The sequence below is a fragment of the Puma concolor genome, chromosome B1 (assembly GCF_028749965.1).
Source record: "Puma concolor isolate L17-30 chromosome B1, mPumCon1.1.hap2, whole genome shotgun sequence".
Classification (NCBI taxonomy): domain Eukaryota; kingdom Metazoa; phylum Chordata; class Mammalia; order Carnivora; family Felidae; genus Puma; species Puma concolor.
The window spans coordinates 206,744,016-206,763,180 of record NC_141670.1 but is presented as its reverse complement, the minus strand read 5'-3'; the positions used below and the strand labels follow the sequence as shown (position 1 = coordinate 206,763,180).

General features: G+C 54.6%; 1 protein-coding gene and 1 long non-coding RNA gene across 2 annotated transcripts in view; one reads left to right on the top strand and one right to left on the bottom strand.

The window, feature by feature from the left end:
- Positions 1-2,672: 2,672 nt before the first annotated feature.
- On the bottom strand, positions 2,673-6,292 carry LOC147582155 (uncharacterized). Its single transcript, XR_015250654.1, has 3 exons — positions 6,068-6,292; positions 3,492-4,175; positions 2,673-2,954 (listed from the first exon to the last, which is right to left on the bottom strand). It is a non-coding gene; the product is annotated as an uncharacterized LOC147582155 (long non-coding RNA).
- NSD2 (nuclear receptor binding SET domain protein 2) overlaps positions 5,747-19,165 on the top strand; it is an 88,094-nt gene continuing 74,675 nt past the window's right edge. Inside the window, exon 1 of the mRNA XM_086705626.1 lies at positions 5,747-5,870. The gene's annotated coding sequence lies outside the window, so the exon portion shown is untranslated. The remainder of the gene's footprint in view (positions 5,871-19,165) is intronic.

The window sequence follows — 19,165 nt, the reverse complement described above, 5'->3', positions numbered from 1 at the left end:
TCCCCCCGCCCCCCCCAGCCGGGCGTGCCCCGCGCTTCCTCGAGGGAAGGCCGCCGGGCAAATGGGAGCATGTGCCCTCAGGAAGGCGGGCTCTGACCTCACGCGGCCATTGCTTCCTGCCAGCCGCTCCCCACGGGCGCTGCCCTACTGCCCCGCTGTGCACACGGAAGCCTCACACCCTGCCCAAGGTCGTACAGCTAGTAAGAGAGATGTGGGTTGAACGGTGTCCGCCCAAAGATATGTCCAAGTCCTAACCCCCTGCCTGTGAATGCGACTTTATTTGGAAATAGGGCCCTTGCAGATGTAATCAAATAAGGATGAAGTTCTTAGGGGGGCCCTAATCCAGTGACTGGCGTCCTTAAGAGAAAATAGGGGTACCTGGCAGGCCCAGTTGGTGGAGCATGAGGTTCTTGGTTGGGGTTATGAGTTGGGAGTCCCAACTTTGGGTATAGAGATTACTCAAAAAAAGTCTTTAAAAAAAAAAAAAAAAAAAGAGGGGCGTGCCTGGGTGGCTCAGTCAATTAAGCAACCGACTTTTGATTCTGGCTCAGGTCATGATCTTGCTGTCTGTGTGATCAAGCTCCACATCAGGCAGAGCCTGCTTGGAATTCTCTCACTCCTTGTCTTTCTGCCCCTTTCCGGCTTGTGTGCAAGCTCGCTCTCTCTCTCTCTCTCTCTTTCTCCTTCAACAATCTTTAAAAAATAAAATCTTTAAAAAAAAAAAAGGAAGATAAAACAGACAGGTGGACACACAAGAAGGAGGCTATGTGAAGACAGAGCCCAGGAGTGGACCGATGCCAAGGCAAGCCTAGGGACACCAAGTACTGCCCATCATCACCAGAAGCTGGGAAGGGACCAGGAAAGATTCCCCCTGAGAGCCTCAGAGGGAGCATGGCCCTACATGCGCCCCAGCTTCAGGCTTCTGGACTCCACAACTGTGAAACAGTAACTGTGTTGTTTGATGGCACTTTAGTGGGGCCCTAAACCACCTGTTAAAGTGCAACCAGGACTAGGAGACTGGCCATCCAGGTCCAGGCAGCAGTGCCACCTGGAGATAAACACAGAGTTGTGTGTACCTTCCAGAGGGACTCAGCCAGCCTGGGAGGAGCCAAGGAAGGCTTCTGGAGAAAGTAGTCTCCCAGCTCAGATCTGATGTGCGGGCAGGGGGAGAAGAAGTTCAATTTGACATCCAACAAGGGTGGGTGGGTGTGGCTGTCCAAGGGGTGACATCCAGCGGGGAGGGAGTCAGCTTCAGACACTGGAGCTCTGGGGAGAGGGCTGGGCTGGAGAGGCACAGGCAGTGTCCTTCCCACTCTTGAAAGTCCAACACTGGCTGAGGAGTGGGTTTTGTGTGAAGGACATGGAGAAGTCATAGCAGGATTTTATTTTTATTTTTTATTTTGTTAATGTTTATTTTCGAGACAGAGAGAGAGTGCATGTGCAAGGCGGAGGAGGGGCAGAGAAAGGGAGACAGAAGATCTGAAGCGGGCTCTGCACTGACAGCAGAGAGCCCGATGTGGGGCTCAGACTCACCAACCTTGAGTTCTTGACCCGAGCCGAAGACAGACGCTTAACTGACTGAGCCACCTGGCGCCCCGAGGAGTCAAGCAGGATTTTAAACAGTTGGCTGACATGGTCAGTTTTGTGGTTTAGAAAAATTCCCTGCTCTGTACCGACAGTGGGGAGCCTGCTTGGGATTCTCTTTCCGCCCCTCCCCCACTCATGCGCATGCTCTATCTCAAAATAAATAAAACTTAAAAAAGAAAAAGAGGGGCGCCTGGGTAACTCAGTTGAGCTTCTGACTTCGGCTCAGGTCATGATCTCATGGCTCATGGGTTCGAGCTCTGGCAGGCTCTGTGCTGACAGCTCAGAGCCTGGAGCCTGCTTGGGATCCTGTCTCCCTCTCTCTTTGTCCCTCCCCTGCTCACATTCTGTCTCTCTCTCTCAAAAATAAAATAAACATTTAAAAAAAAAAAACACAAAAGAAACATTCTCCTGGTTGAATGCAGAGCATGGACTGGAGGGGGCCAAGGCTGCCTCCTACTGGAGAGAGGCTGGATTAGAAGGGACGTAGGAAGTACAGTCCCTGGAGGGTGTGGGGGAATGCTAGGTGGGGTCTCCAGGAAGCGGCTTTTGGGGGCAGAAGGGTCTGTGTTTGCCTCCAGGACCGGACCCTGGCCTTGGGCTTTGGTTTGCTCTTGGAGGTGACCACTGAGACTCTGATGACAGGTGCTTCAGGTCTCTGGGAGGCTCTGGGGGGGTCAGCCCCAAGGTGGAAGGAGAGAGGGTGGACAAACCTCCTGCTCAGGCCTCTTAGCCAGGACTTGGACGGGAGACCCCTCAGCCAGGCTTCAGTCCACATGTCTATCTTCCCTGCCTGACAGAGACCCCCATGCAACGGAGGGTTGGCCACTGTGGCCCTGAGGAGCCTTGCAGTGCTGCCTGCTGGCTCCTGGTGGCTGTCCCAGCAGACTGAAGTGGCCCTCGGGCCGGGTGGGAGCACAGACCTCGGAAAAGGCAAGTTTCCAAGTCTGGAGAGTGTAGCGAGTGGGCAGGGCTGGGAAGGGGCTGCTGGGAAGGTGGGGTGCGGGGAGGCCCCCCCCCGCTCTGCCTGGGCTGGGGGAAGGGCCTCTATTCCTTCCCCTCCTTGGAGGCAGGGGCCACCTGGGGCATGGGAGGAGGGGTGGCTTAAGACTGCCAGTTTCCACTTGGAAGCCCTCTTTATTTGGCCAGGGATGGAGAAAGGCTGGGGTCAGAGTGCACACATCCCCATGGAAACAGCGATGAGCCTGGCCCCTCAGGGACCCTGGCCCTGGCAGGGGATGGGGCTCCTTAGGCTCAGGGGCCTGGGCCCTGCTTTTGGCAGCAGCTCTTCCGGGGAGGTCAGGCAGTGAGCTGCAGGGCATGTGGTGGGGAGAAGCAGGGAGGCAGAGAGTGCTCCGGCCACGGCCGCACTGGAAACAAGAGGGAGACCGCAGTGTGCCTCCTGGAGCCGCATGCCCAGAGTAGGCGGCTAGTGCGAGGCGGGCGGCCAGAGGGGCACAGCAGCAGACCTCGTGTTCAGGGGACTCCCCGCTCCTCTTGAGCCCTTGTTCTGTCTGCTGGTGCCAGCAGGCAGGCCTGGAGTCCTCTGGTTCTAAAGGCCTTGCCCAGCTGGCCTTGCCTAAGAAGGTGGGAGGGGTGCTGAACCCCACCAGGCCAGAGCGGGGCAGCGCTCGCTCCATCATCTGTTAATTGCCTGCCTCTGAGTACGGAGTTTTTGTCCAGAGAAATGACAGGAGTCTCTTTGAGACTCCGCCCCAGCTGCTGCCGTCCGTGTGTGTCTGGGATCCCTCTGGGCCCACCGGGCTTGGGGCTGTGCCTCTCAGGCGCCTGGGGCCTGTTTTCCAAGAACATGTTTTCTCAGCCTGTCCCGCACGGAACTACCCAGGCTCTCAGAATTGCCAAGCTCTGTACGCACTGAAATAGCCACCCCAGGGACGACTGCCTACCTGTGGAAGCCTCACACGTGAACACCTGTGGGGGGCACAGATGTACCCGCACACGAAGGCCTCTTCACCCAGCAGTCCATCTGTGCATGGGGGGTGTCTCAGTCTTCTGAGAGCCCCTTTTTCACACCGAGGGAGACTCAGCCATCGGAAATATGGTCTCCACAGGGCGAGGCCCCTGGAGTGTGCAGGGCTGGGGGGCTGTCCTGCTGGTCAGGCTCGCTGAAAAGGGCTCAGGACCTCCTTGAGTCAGCCAGGCTGGGCCCGGGGAGGACTGCACTGGGCGGGAAAAGACCAGCCAGCCCCAAATCACTTTCTTCAAGAGAATCTAAAACACACACTTGCATGTTTTGAATAAATTTGCATATTGATCACACTATTCTAAATGCATTTTTTTTTCCTCAGGAGAGGAGCTTCAATTCCAAATCTGTGAAATCAAATGAGAGATGGTGGTATCTGTCTTGTACTACAAGATTTATAAGACAGTTTTCAGGTTTGTTGCCCAGAGGGATCCTGGGCCCCCAGAAAGGACAAGGACACCTATTCTCCCCACAGCCGGACAGATACCAAGGCTAAACGAGAGCATGAATGAGCCACCGTCCAGCTGGACACCTTGCCAGGAGCTCCGGTGGAGTCTGGCAGTGACTGCTGGGGGGTCTCTTCAGTTATCTCGGGATCTCCAGCACCCTGCAAGGACACAGCACACATTAGGACCTCATGGATACCTTTTGGCTGAAAGCGTGAGCAATTCCCTAATTCCTTTCACTTGTGACACCGGGGAGGGTCTCATCCCTGCCCTGGCTTGCCCTATGCCAGTCCCTGCTCTGGTGGGAAGCAGCTTGGAGCCGGTCAAGGTGGGGACTCTGAAGTGCCCACGTCTAACGCAGAGTTTCCTACCAGGGTCCTACATTGGCGGAACTGTATGGACAGCCTTTGTATCCCCAGGCCCTCAGACACGGGATGCGGCTGCTCGGGGAAGGAGACCTGCGGTGAGGTGGCTCTTTGCAGCTGAGGCCAACCCCGTAGAACGTGGCGGCTGGAGGCTGAGCAGGAAGACCCTGCTTGAAAGGGGACCTGAGCGGCACATCGTCGTGTCCACCATACCAGCCCCCTGTCCTTACCACAGCCAGAGTGATCTTCTCAAAGCTGTGCTCTGACCACAGGCTGGCATTCCTAAGCCGCCCTGCCCCGCTGCAGCCTCATTGGAATGGCACATCGCCCAGCAGTTCCAGGGACCGAGTCCTCACCCTGACCACAGATCCCCCACTCCACCCAGCTCCAGGCCAGACTTGAGACTGGGGACGGGGTGGGGAACGGCTGAATCCACGCCCTGCAGATACTCTGCAGGAAGACTCCGACACCAGCGAGCTGGCCAGTCCTTCTCCGGCCTGTCTTCCACGCTCCCTCCCATTGTTTGGGACCATCGGAAGCCAAATCTGTAGCGTAGGCTCCAGGAGCGCAGGCATGTGTGTGTGTGTGTGTGTGGAGGGGCAGTTGGAACTTGACCTCCGCCTTCCCCGCGCCACCGCGCTTCCTGTCCCGGGCGCCTTCTTCCCGCCCCCGAGGTAGGGGCGTGGGTGACCACCTGGGTGCCGGGCTGGCAGCCCCCGCGGGCTGGCCCCGCGGTGCCGCGCGCACCGGCCACCGCACCGCAGCCCGAGTGGCTCGTGCTGAGAGGAGGACGCGCGCGGCTGCCCGACGTCCCAGATCCACCGCCGCGCGCCCCCGGCAGGGGCCGCGATCGCGCGGGGCCGACTCGCGGGCCGCGATTGGGCGCGCGGCCGTGACGTCACCCGGCGCCCGCTGGCTCCGGCCTCGGGCTCCCGGCTCCGGGCTTTGGGTTTAGCCGCCGCCTGGCGCGCGCCCGGCCGAGTAGCGGGAGCGGGACGCGCGCTCCGCGCTGCTCTGAGGCGGCTCGCGGGGTCCCGCGGCCCCGGCCCCCCGCGCGCCCCCTCCCCCCTCCCGCCCGGTCCCCGCCCCCCGCGCGCCGCCCCCCCCCGCTCCCCTCTCCCCTCCCGGTCCCCGCCCGCCCCCGCGCCCCGCCCGCCCGCGCGCCCCGCCCGGCGCGGATTTGAAAAGTCCGGCCGCAGCCCCGCGAGCGCGGCAGCCAATCAGCGGCGCGCACTTTCCCGCGGCTTCTGCGAGGCGGCGGCGGCCCGGCGGCGGCGGCGGCGGGCGGGAGGCGCGGGGGCGGGGTCGGCGCCGCGCGCGGAGAGCCTCGGCCTGGCCGCGCTGCGCCCGCCGCCGCCGCCGCCCCCTCCCCTCCCTGGGCCCTCCCTCCCCCGCGGCCCCGGCCCCCTCCCCGGCCCGCCGCCGCCGCCGCCGCCGGAGCCGCCGCTCGCCGGGAGAGCCGCCGCCGCCGGAGGATGCGACGCACAACAGGTCACTGGAGCCGCCGGCTCAACCGCCGCCGCCGCGGGCCCCGAGGGGCTGAGGGGTCCGGGGGCGCGGGGCCCGCGGGGCCGGGGCTGAGGGGCCGGGAGGAGCAGGCCGGCCGGCGGGGCGGGGGCGGCCGCGGCTAACGGGGCCGGGCGGAGGGCGGCCGCGGCCATGTTGGGCCCGGCCGCCGGCGGCTGCACCTGTGCCGGCCTGCGGGCCGGGCGGCCTTTGTTCGCGGCGGCGCCGAGCGGGCCGGGCCGGCCTTTGTGAGGCGCGGGGCCCGGCCGGCGGTGGGAGGGGCGCGCCGGGCCGGCGGGGAGGCGCTTTTTGTCTGCGGACGGTCCGCGGGTGACACTCGCGGGCGCCGGCCGTTGGTCAGCGCGGGCGCCCCGGAGCCGGGCCGGGCCTTGGCAGGTGGAGGCGCGGGGACCCCGCCCGGGGCCGTCGGCGCGCGCCGCCCCGGCCCCCTCTCCCCCCGCCCCCCACCCGGCGCGGACCGGGAGCCCCCCGGGGCGGGGGGGGGGGTCTCGGGACGCGCGGAAGCCCGGCCGCCGACCGCACGGCTGCCGCGGCCCCACTCGCGAGAAGGGCGGTTGAAAATCTCGGCGTTTAAAAAATGCTGGTCTTGAGTCTGGGTGGAAAGGTCGCGCGGGCCCGCGGCGTCAGTCGTCTCTCCCGCTGTGCCCGGGGGCCGGAGCCGCCCCAGGTTTGACATCCAGGTGGAAACTTAGTATCGCGGCTGCCCTTCCGCCGGGCCGCACGCTTGTGCAGCAGATGAGTGGGGGCTCCGGGTGCGAGAGTGAGAGCGTGAGCGTGAGCCTGCGAGGAACACGCCGCTGTGGTAGGGCGTGAGCGCGAGGCTTGGGCGCTGACAACCCACGCTTAGATTTTGGGGGCCTTGACTTTTACATGAGTTGAAGCCCGAGCTTCCTTGATCACTGAACAACTTCGGGAGCTCACGTAGGTGCCCCGCGCACCGGTTACATTGTGTTTCGTGTATTTTAAAATAAGGTTGTCAGGATGTTAAGTAAGAAGCCGTCCCATTCACGCAGCTAGGACTTTACCTTTTATTTTTTCAAATGCTTTAAATGCCCTCGGTGTCTGTCTGAGTGTGAGAACAACAGTGCTTCAAAGTACAGCTGCAAACGGCAAGACGGAGGAAACCCGGCCTGTGCGCACAACCCTTGCCTTGTGTGCTCTTACCCCACAACCGCCCATAGTTCAAATCTAAACTACCGACTGGAAGTGAAGGGGACTCATGCCTTAAGCATGATTACTTTGAGTCATTTCCTTTTCTTTTCTTCCATTTTCTCAGACGCCCGGCAGCCTTCAGTTTTGGGCTGATGGTTGGTAAAGAGAGGGCGTGCTGCGTGGTTGTGAGTTGGTGAGAGCTTTTGTGGAGAGCTCTGATCTCTTCTGCACAAAAATCCTCCCTCCGACTACATGACTGCGGGTCAGACTGGCCTCTGACTCCAGCTGTAAACTTTCTTGTGTAAGAGTTTCAGATAAGTAACTGAAGCCTGAGAGACAATTTTATTCTTACGCAAAGTAAACCGACCTGCGATTTGTGGAAACACTGAGTGAAACAATAAACAGGCCACCAGGTGTGGCAACTAGGCTTAGGGTTTTTATGCACGTGATTCATATGGAACTCTTAAAACAGTAAGTAGCGCTTTAACGTGAGGAGCCCAGTGAGGAACTGTGGGAATTCGATGCCAGAAATGAGAGGCTCCGCGGCTCTGGTTAAGGAGGAGTGGGTCTAGCCTTCCACCTGTTTGGATGCCCTTTCCTCCTACAAGGAGTCCCAACTTTGAAAAGTCCCAGCTCCTACGGCAGAATGTCAACTAATTAGTTACTTCCTTTTTATGGTTTGACGCTCGGGTGTAAGAGTCGGTGGGATAGACTCAGAGGTGCTGGCGGACGATGGAAAACACCCATAAAAGGTGTGCCTCGTGAGACACAGCCCGTGTAAAAGGTGCTAAGATGATGCTGAGGTTTGCCGTCTGGATTTGTTTTGCTCTGCCCTTTTTATTCTGGACAAATAACCTTTCTAAGTAACACTTTCGGTAGCCAGTGGGAACTGGAGATTTAAGCTTTACGCTCCCCTGTCCTGGTACACACTTTTGCTGCGGTTCTGGCTTGGTGACAGAACGGGAGCAGTTTCGGGTTAGCGTCTCAGCTGCCTGAGCCTCACTCTCCTCTTTTGCTGGACTCCAGCAAGTGTGTCTTTGTTCCCCAAATATGCGGTGCCCTGCCCTGACTCCAGGCCTTTGCGCAGGCTGCTGTTGGACCAGGGGCACTGCTTGTCCTTCCTGCTGGAGCGCGGAGTACCCGGCCTTCCAGTGGCCGGCTGTGACCTTTCCCCCCTCCTGGCCTAGCCCTTGAAGATAGGGCTCTCCTGGCCTTGGGCGGCACAGGCTCTGGGGTGCCTCCTCACGGCAAGAACTCAGCGAATGCTGAATATATGGGCATACGACTCGGGATAAACAAACTAGCCCATTTTAAAGTCAGCACCTGACCTGTTTGCCTCTATTTTCTGTGAGTCTCGTTGGCGCAGAAAGGGATCCTCTGGAAGAAGCTGAGTATGGAACGTAAGCGGCTGGCCTAGGGTCACCGGGCTTCGGTCGGGGAGCCAAGACCGCGTTTGCCAGGCAGGGCTGTCTCCTTCCCTCATCATAGCTAACTCGCATGTGAAATAAAAGTTGATTATGAGACACTGCAAGCATGTAAGTGTAACGAGCAGTAGACCTGTATCTGCCACCGAGATGAAGCGAGCAGTGATGCGATGACTGTACCTGTTTGTCTTGCGGGGCAAATACAGAGCAGGAGGTGAGAAACAAGAGGTGAATGGAGGGAGGCTTGGGCTCTTACTTTACACACAGTCTTTATGTGATTTTTTTTTTTTTTTTTTTTTTTTTTGAGAGTGAGCATGCGAGGGAGGGGCAGAGAGAGAGAGGGAGAGAGAGAGGATCCTTAGCAGGCTCCGTGCTGAGCCAGATGCAGGGCTCAATCTCATGCCTGTGAGATCGCGACCTGAGCTGAAATCTAGAGTCCCACGGATAACCTACTCAGCCACCCAGGCACACCCTGTATGATTTGTTAATTTCTTTTCCAGGCGTGGTTATTTATACTAAGCCCTTTGGGGAGAAAGAGACTTAAGTTGGTTGCCCCAGGGACTTGTCAGCGTTTTAATTTGTCTATTGGTTGCAATATAGCTTCTGAAGGAGTTGATTGGTTTCACGAAATTTGGATTGCTAGGTAAAAAACTGAAGATGGACCACAAAGTTGTTTTGTCCTTGAGTCTGCCTTCCAACAAGCAAGTGGCCACATAAGCGTCTTCAAAGCACGTGTTTCTCTAACACTTCAACGGTTTCAACAAAACATAGAGGCACAGACATTGCAAAGTCTTGGTTAAGCTGAGTGTTGGCCTGTAGCTTAAAGCTCCCAGTAGTGAGAGTTTCCTAGCAGGTGTACAGGGAACACTCCTTATTCCTGGAAGGAATTGGGACCTCAGCGTTTAAGCTGACTGGGTTGTCACGGAAAGAGTTAATGGTGTGACTTGTTTGTTATGCTGTTAAAGGATGTATTTGTATCAGCAGCACCTTCGTGTTTCTGGTAACGTTTCATGTGTTTCTGCTGCTGTATTCTGGAGGCCAACAGATCAGAAAGCGTGTTTCTGACTCCAGCTTTACCGCCTTCTGTCAGCTCTCTCCACCCTGCCTCGACTGTGAAAAGTGCACGTGTGATCACGTGAGGCCCCACTTTTCAAGGATCTCCATTGCCTTAGGGTTCGAGACCAGCATCCCTGGCCTCTCAGCTTGTGCTGCACTTATCTCGTCCTGCGGCCCATTCCCTTGGGCATCTGCATGGTCAGTGCTTGCCGCCTCCCTGCCTACACACCCCCTAGTGCGTACGTGGGCACCGTTGGCTTTTCTTACCTCTCGCTCAACTCTCTGCTTGGACCGCACTCCCACAGGGCCACCCAAGTCTCTGCCTGTTTTGAGAGGCCCTCGTAATTATGCCGGGAGCGCTTTGTGCTTCGCCCACCTTCGCCCACTCTCCATTCCCACTGCTCTTTGGCCCATCGCAAGGACCGCGGCCACGCGTGGCCTCAGGTAGTTGCATTTGCTGTTTCTTCTGCCCAGAATGCTCTGCCCTGAACACCTGCACGGCTAGCTCCTTGCCTGCCTTTAGGTCTTTGCTGAGACCTCTTCCCAGGCACCTTCCCTGACCGCTGACTTAAAAGACCCTGGCACTACCCATCTGCCTTAGCCTTTCCTCCCTGGCACTTATCCCCTGACACTGTGTTTTATTGATCTGTCCATCTGCCTGGCTCCATTGACATGTCTGTAGGGTGGGGACTTGTTCTCTTCTGGCTTTGATTACTCTCATACCCCCAAGTGCCTAGGGTGGTGCCCAAGTGACCATTAGTTGCTCCGTGATTATTTGAATGAAGGGACTCTCAGTTCTTTGGTTTTGAGTGTATACAGTCTCAGAAGTGCTGTGAGCATGCTTGCCCTGCTGTGAGGTTGGGAATGCAGAGGAGGGCCATGGGCAGGTGACAGATGTCAGAGAGGAGGCTCACGAACCAGTGCTAGAGAATTGTGGCTCTCCAAGACCCCGGAGGTAGGGGTGGGAAGAGCGGGCAGATACAAGAAAGGGGGCTGAAGTGGGATTGATGGGCTGGGGCGCAGCATAGGGCTCCGATTCAGGGGACAGATTTGGTCCAGGTGACTCCAGTATTCGTAATTTGAAAAATCTGGTGGCTGGGGCACCGTTTTCATCTCCCTGTGTACTCGTGAGAGGGAAGTTGGGCCTAGTTTCTGATCTCTGTTCCCTGCAGAAAGGAGCTCTGGTCTCACCTGCCACCACGAGTATCCCTGGTGCTTTTCCTCCTCTTCCTTCCGTAGAGGAGGCCATGGGTCTTGAGCACAGCGTGTGGCCCCTGCGTGTTTGTCCAGCATCTCTGTTGGCTGCTCCAAGACCTCACTGTCCTGGTGCTGCAGCTCTGGTGACCTGTTGCCTCTGGTGCTGCCCACCCAGCACCCACAGCACTAGATACAGGGTCTTTGTCGTTTGGCTTTTTTGCTCCCAAGTTTGTCATCGCTTTGTGAATGCTAGGCCCTGTCGTGACAGCACATTGTGTGGGCTCCCGTCCCTTTCTCTTTTCTAGGTCGTGACTTTTTCAGGGGGAGGACCTTCTGACCTGTCTTCGGGTCCTCGAACAGTGCCACTGAGTACTCCGTTAACAAGTGGGGACAGCTTTGGAGTCTTCTCTTTTCCTGAAGCTTTTTGTTTCATGAAAGTGTGAATTCCTACATTTTTTAGGTTGAAATATATGTTAGAAATAAGAGACTTCTGTGTCGTTTCCCCGAAAAGATTTGAAGTTGGTGCCGTCTGCATAGAGCTTTTCTCTGCAGCTTCCAGCATTGAATATTCTTTACCTCTTGTCGAACCCTCACAGCAGGAGGCCGAAACCCAAAGATATTAAGTACTGACCCAGAGGCACGCGGCCATGAGTGATTAGAGCCCCTGCAAGGCCTGACCTTTGTTTCCGTCTCTGGCAGCTTACTGTTCTGCCTCTCGGGATGTTTTAACAGAAGCCCGTCTATACGTGGCTGGGAGGGTGGGCCATTCTGTTTTTGTTAGTCAGCATGGCGGTGCACTTCTTTCTAACATTTCTTCGCTCACTGAGTATCAGCTGTGTTCCAGTGATGAACCAGAGCCTATGGCCTTCACCCCGTGGAGTTTACAGACCTGTGAGGGGGATGAAACAGGGGAGACACGTCTTTGGAAACCCTGAAATAGTCCTGCCAAACCGTCGAACCTTAATCTGATCAAGGCTCTGTGTCCAACAACCAATTCATGGGAAATACAGGGGGAGAGGAACACGTTAAGCTAAACCATAGGGTCGCCGTTGGCAGAACCTACAAGACCAGTGACCTGATCTCTTCAACAAGGAACAAAAGTGTTCTGTGGACGTTTTATTTGTGTCCAAGACAGGCCAGTTGGTTAGAGACGTGGCTAAACATCACCTGTGATAGCCGGGATACTTAGGAACCGGAACACTGACTGGATGTGTCGTTAAGGAAGTATTTTTTTTAAGCTGCCATAATGGTTTTGTTATGTTTGAAGAACATAATTTGAGGGGTACCTGGCTGGCACTGTTGGTAGAGCATGTGACCTGATCTCAGGGTCCTGAGTTCAAGCCCCGTCCGTATTGGGCACGGAGCTTACTTACGAAAAGAACTTGTACCTTTTAGAGACACGTTCAGTTACTTACCTATGAAATGATGTGCCACGTGGGATTTGCTTCACAATTCTCTGAAGAGGGGACAGTGGATATATGGCTGGCTGGATCAGGACTGACCTAGGTCGAGGTTGGTATGGGAACGTGGGGCTGTACCTGCTCTATCTACCTTTATGTGTGTTTAGAATTCTCCATGACAGAAAAGAGGAAAGTCGTGAAGGAAATCTCGGATGCGTCTGGTAGCATCTGTAGGGAGATTCTATGTAGCTGGGGACTGGCTTTCAGGGAAGACTTCCTGATGGGATGGGTGCTGGAGCAGAGAGCAGGAGAGGGCTTGGTGGGGGACACACCTGGCTGAGGTAGGCACCCGTATGCAGAGGAGGGGGCAGCCTGTGCAGAGACCCTGGGGCGGGAACGGAGGGTGAGGGGACCGTGTGCAAAATGAAGCTGCACAGGTCGGAAGGGGGCAGGAATTTGGGGCTGTAGGAAGGATCTTCCTCCTAAGAGCAGCGCGAGGCCCTTGGAGGGTTTAAGGAAGGGCGGGGCGTGTGGGTGAGACACACATCCGTTGGCTTTGGACAGTGCCTTTGTCGGAGTCGTCTGTAGAGTTGGTGATGGGAGGACGGGGGAGCGTGAAGGAGTACACGAGGCCAGGCTGTGGCTGCTGTCCGTTTGCACGGGGATCTTTCCAGTCGTCCTTGCTTTGGACGTTTGGTGCCCGGTAGGACGGAACAGTCCTGCCCCCGTGGAGTTTGGTGTGGCCGTATGATTTGCTTTGGACAATGAGAAGTGACCTGTTGCTTCTGACCAGAGGATCTGAGGGATGTGTGCTTTATCATATCTTCTTTTTCTGACTCTCATTGTGGGAGCACACAGATCTGTACTGTAAGCAGGAGAGAACCCTTTGGGTTGAGCCAGGTAACAGGTGATGGCTTTGGGGCTTGTCACCGCAGCATGACCTAGTCCTTGGGTCTCCAAGCCTGGCCCCTAGACTGGCACCATATTTACCTGGGAACTTGTTGGACACACATGTTCGCGGGTCTGTCCTTGGCCTCTTGAGTCCTAAGCTCTGGAGCGGGGCCCGGCATCTGTGTTCAGGTGAGCTTTTCACGTGATTGTGATGCTTTCTACGTCGAGGAGAACTGCCTGTGACTTTGCTGATTGATAAGCCAGTTAGGACCTTGCGGTGTTTGTCCGGTGAAGGATGCTGGTGGTGGGCTAGTGCCGAGGTGGTAGGTGTGGGGAGAAGTAGGTGGGTGTGGGTAGGAAGGATTCTGGAATAAGACTGATAAGACCTGTTGTTTGGGATGGGAGAGATGTTTGGGGTGGCCCCTAAGTTTTTTTGTCTGATAAAACCAGATAGATGGGGTGCCGTTCACCGTCTAGACAAAATATTCTTCTGTAAGAACAATTTATATCTACTTTGGTTTCAGGGTTCAGAAACCAAGAACAGCCTATTAAAGAATCATGAAAACGTCTGTTGATGTCTTCGTGGAAATATCAGTTTCCTAGTGAAGCTCACGTTGATCCCCCCACCCCCCGCCTTTGAAATTGCGTCCTGTCTGCTCCCCAGATCCCCCTGGCTGATTATTTTTCTCCACAACAGCCGTTACTTTGTTTATTGCCCCTCCCCCTTGAGTGGAAGCTTCTTGAAGGTAGGGCCCTTGTCTCTAGTTCACTTCTGTGTCCCTGCGAGCACTCGGCGTGTGTGAGCCGAACAGACAATTGCCTGTTGAGGGGTCAGCACCGGATGCTTTCCCCGTGGCCAGATCCGAGAGCAGGCCGCAGCCACCCACCACGGCCTCGGGGGGTGAGCAGGAGGGAGTGCGGGCGACTTAGAACCGCTGGGGTTTTGGTCTGCGTGTGACTGGGGTGCTGCCGAGCATTGTCCGGCGTCTGGTCGCGAGGCCTCTGATTCTCGTCTGTTGGAATTTCTGTGGGAAGGTCTGGCCTGAGGGCGCGGGGAAGCTGTCTGACTTCGGGCGGCTTAGTCCTCCTCAGGTGGGAGAGGACAAGCATGTTTTGTTGAAAGCAGCAGTGCCCGGAATGAAGGCTTGCAAGCGGGACTGCTGACAGAGCAGCATGGTGGGTTTTCCTCTCCCCCGTTCTGTGTCTGAAGCTCTGTGCTTTGTGGGACCTGAGTCGGGATTACGCGTCACGTTAACAGGTCATTGGGTTGTTTTCTGTCTAGTTCTGAAAGTTGTATAAAAAAAGTATTTGTTTCCTTAAAATTCAACCGCTTATAACTTGTTTGAGAAAAAATAGGAGTGGTTCGTGTTGTCCACTGCCCACCTTTGGAGGCTAAGCTCGCGTGCGTCTCTCAGACAGTACAAGTGCTCTCGGCTGCTCTAGGGACCCGTGTGAATCCGCAGGTGGCGTCAGTAAAGGGCAGAAACAGGGTGGCGTCCCGTGCTCTCGTGTCGGCCACCCGCCACGGGTCAGTGGAGTGTGATTGAGGGCTGTCTCCTGGTTCAGAAGAAATCCTGGACCGTTACCCTCTCTGCTTCCTTTGGAGAGGGGCCTTCCTTGTTCTTGTAGGTTGATAAGTGTCTGAGGCAGAGGGAATCTGCCTTGGCGGCCCGTTAACGTTTTAATAATAGGGCCTCGCTCTTCCTTTACCGGCAGCCTCTTGAGTCCCCCAGGGAGACTCCTTGTGGGGCCCAGCGTAGCCAGCGCGGGTGTGGGAGGGACGTGCACCTGCTGTTGCATTGGACCTGGCGGCCGCTCGTGGTTGAGCCCCTTTGTGGGCTGTCTGCGTCCCATAGAAACCAGTGTTGCCTCCCGTGGTCTTCTCCAGCTACCTGTTCTCTGCGCGGCCGAGATCTCAGGGCTGCTTCTTTGTAGCTGCTCATATCCTGGCGCCACCTCGCTGCTCTTCTCCCTTCATGAACCGCTGGGCACAGGAGTGATGGGCAGGGTAGGGGTGGAGCAGAACCCGAGTTTCAGTTCCTGCCGGAGTTCATAGAAGTCCTACTTTCAAGGATGCGTGAATTCTTGACACATCATTAAGGCGAAATAGGAAGCTTAATTATTATTATAGATGATTTTTAAATTTTGTAATCTTTATTTTTGAGAGAGAGAGAGTGAGCGAGTGTGCAAGCGGAGGAGGAGTAGAGAGAGAGAGGGAGACACAAAATCTGAAGCAGGCTCCGAGCTGTCAGCACCGAGCCCGACGCGGGGCTCGAACCCACGGACCGTGAGATGATGACCTGAGCTGAAGTTGGACACTCAACCGACTGAGCCACCCAGGTGCCCCTATTACAGATAACTTTTAAATCAGAAAACATATTTTGTGAAAAATTGGTATGATACAGAAACGTAGGAAGGAAGGAAACATAACCTCACCAACTAAAATGTTTATGGCTATTTCTGGCTTAGCTTCTCCTTTATTGAACTGGACCACGAACCCTAAGAACAAATTCTGCTCCCCTATCCCCTGAGGCAGCCGCTGCGCTCTTGTTAGTCGTTTCTGTAGACTCTATCTGCACTCTGAAAAAAAGGACTTGCTCATTTTGCAGAGTTGAGAACTTTGAGGTTTACATGTTATGTGTCAGGTTCCATCTTTGGGAGTTAAGGATCTTTCTTGTCCCCTCGCCTCCCACTCCCTTCCCTGCTTCCTCCCAATATTGTGGTGCTGGCGAATCTATTTCTACGTGGCGGGCTGTTCTAGAATTCGGTGGTTGAAAACCTAGCATTTATCTGTGTGCAGTTCTGCTCTTGGCTGCAGGCCTCTGCTCTCCCCAAGGTGGGCCTTCCCACAAGGCTGCTTGGGCTTCCTCTCAGCGTGGTGGTGGCTGCTCTCCAAGGTTAGGCAGGTGCTGGTGTGGCATTGCTCTTGTCATGCTCTTTCCGTGAAAGCAGTCACAGCCCCAGGCGAGACAAAGGGCGTGGAAACATAGACATTTCTTTGTGCAGGGGAGTGAGAGAGGATTTTGGGCCATCTTTCATCCACCACAGTTTTATAACAGTTTTTGGTTTAAATGGATATGTAGCAACTGTTACATTGTTCAGCTGAACCATGCAGTGTGATGGGTAATATTTGCTTTCGTGTTTCCTTAGTGGAAACCGTTATGTTGTTTTCCATTTGCCTGGTCTCCTGTGCGTCTATTACTAATTCAGTCCCAGGTTTTCCAGGTGAACCGTGTAAAGAGCCTTTAGTGATGGTCAGCTGGACTCTGTCACGGCCATGTTTTTCTTTCGGTGACCTTGGAGCTCTTTGCCCTCCTGCTCCAGACTGGGTCCCCACGGGCCTGTGACACGGCTGCGTGTTCTTCCCTTCACAGGTGGACCTCCAATTCTTGGGTCTCTTGTCTTCTGTGATTTACTTTGACCTGTGGTGCTTCTCTTAAATGTGCTCCGGGAGGCGACATTTTTTGAGACCTGGCATGCTAAAACAATCTCCTATGTCGGTTGATAGCTTGGCTAGGTATGTGGTTTGGATTGGAAATAATTTTCTCACAAATTTGAAGTGCATTGCTTCAGTATTTTGGGGCTTTCCATGTGCATTTTCTCTTTTAGGAATACTGATGCTATCGCGGTTTCTGATTCTTTGCCTATGACCTGTTATTTGCACCCCGCCCCCCACCCCCCCCCACCCCTCCCGGCCATGGGTCTCCTCTGCATTCATTATGCTGGCACTTGATGACTTGGTGGGTCTTTTTAACCGTTTGATTCTGGGACATTTTGAGTTATTTCTAACATAATTAAAAAATCTTGACTATGTTTCTATTTTTCTGCAGTTTTATCGAGGTATAACCAGCGAAATTGCTATACGTTTAAAGCATAGAAGGTAATGATTTGGTATACGTATACGTTGTGAAATGAGCACCATAATCAAGTTATCCATCACTTAAAAGGTACCTTTAAGAATGTTTTTAGGGGCGCCTGGGGGGCTCAGTCGGTTAAGCGTCTTGACTTTGGCTCAGGTCATGGTCTCGCAGTTTGTGGGTTCGAGCCCTGTGTCGGGCTCTGCAGAGCCAGGAATTGCTTCAGATTCTGTGTCTCCCTCTCTCTCTGCCCCTCACCTGCTTGCACTGTCTCTGTCCCTCTCTCTGTCTCTTTCTCTCAAAAATAAATACTTAAAAAAAAATTTTAATTCTAGTGTAGTTAACATACAGTGTTATGTTAGTTTCAAGCGTACAATATAAACTGTGGTGAGTGTGCTTAAAAGTTGCTTTCTTAGCAAATTTCAAGTGAAATACATTATTAACTATAGTCACCATAAAGTATATTATATCTTCGATCTTATAAATGAAAGTTTGTATTCTCTGGGGCACCTGGGTGGCTCAGTCGGTGAGTTCAGGTCATGATCCCAGGGTTGTGGGATCCAGCCCCGGGTTGGGCTCCTTGCTGAGCCTGGAGCCTGCTTCACATTCTCTCCCTCTGTGCCTCTCCCCTGCTTGTGCGAGCACAGGTGTGCCCTTTCTCTCTCTCTCAGATTCAAAACAAAAGAAAACAAAAGTTTGTGTTCTCTGACCAATGTTCTCCTGTTTCTCCCACCCCCAGCCCCTGACTGTTTTACTCTCTTTTTGTATGAGTGTGACTTTTTTTTTTTCTTTTTCAGATTACACATGTAAGGGGGATCACACAGTTTTTGGCTTTCCCTCTCTGGCTTATTTCTCTTAGCATAATGTCGTCTGGGTTGCAAATGGCAGAATTTCCTTTTTTTTTTTTTTTTTTTTTTTTTTAATTGGGGCAATTTTGGGCCAATTTTAATTGGGGCAATGGAATACTATTCCATTGTATATATCGTCATCAGCTGGTGGGTTGATGGACACAGAGGTTGTTGCCATGTGTTGGCTGTTGTAAATCACACTGCACTAAACATCGGTAGCCGATACCTCTGACATAGCAATGTTGTTTCCTTCAGATAAATGCTCAGAATGGGATTGCTGGGTCACGTGCTGTTTCTTCTTTCTCTTTAATGTCTTTTTTTTTATTTTGAGAGAGAGCACACGCGTGAGCGTGCATGGAAGGGGCAGAGAGAATCCCAAACAGGCCGTGCTGTCAGCCCAGAGCCTGACCTTGAGCTCCATCCCACGAACCATGGCATCGTGACCTGAGCCACAATCAGGAGTGGGACGCTTAGTCGACCGAGCCACCGACACTCCTCAGATGGTATTTCTGTTTTTAATTTTTTTGAGGAACTTCCATCCTGGCCTCCCCAGTGGTTGCACCAAATTCACGTTGCCACCAGCAGCACACGCTCCTTGCCCGTGCTCGTCTCTTGTGTCTTGATGTTAGCCATTCTGGTAGGAGCGAGGTCGTCCTCACCGTGGCTCTGAATGACCTCTCTGTGACCACGAGTGGTGCTGGGCACCTTCTCGTGTACCTGCTGGCGGTCTGCGGGCCCTCTTGGGACGGATGTCTGGTTAGGGCTCTTTTATAATTTTTAAAGCCTTCTGTTTCTGTTTGGAACTCTTCCCACATGGCTGTTGTGTCAGCATGATCTTCAGATTTTCTTCTTTTTCTCTCCAGTGTTTCTCTTTTCCTTCCTGCCTTCCTCCTCCTCCCACCCGCTCCCTGTTCCTTCTCCTTCTCCTCCTTTCTCCCTTCCTGCCGCCCTCCCTCCCTCCCTCCTTCCTCTCTGCCCTTTGGCAAGACTAGGAGATTATGATGTCTTGTCTCTTTTTGTCCCCTTAGCGGTATTGGAATGTGACTACAGACAGTGCTGTCGTTTTTAATTACTTCGGGAATATTTTTACATTTTCATAACGTTCCTTTAAAAATCTAACGAAGAGCTTAGATGATACGTTCTCCTGCTTCAGAGTTAAAACGTTATGGTGTGAAAATCTCTCTCCCACCCCATACCCTGGCCACCCGATTCACCTCCCTAGAGGCCACCGTGTCACCAGAGGTGGGCAGAGAATACCCGAGTGGGAGGCTGTGTCTGTTTGGACTCCCGTGGGGTCACATCGAGGGCTCTCCCGTTCTCTGTGCGAGGTGTCCTCTGAGCTGCTGCTTCGCTTCTGCCTTTGTAAATTCTTGTTTCTCGTGGTGAGTTTCTTCGCTGTTCTGATTGCCCCTCTCAGTGAAGGTTTGTTGTTAA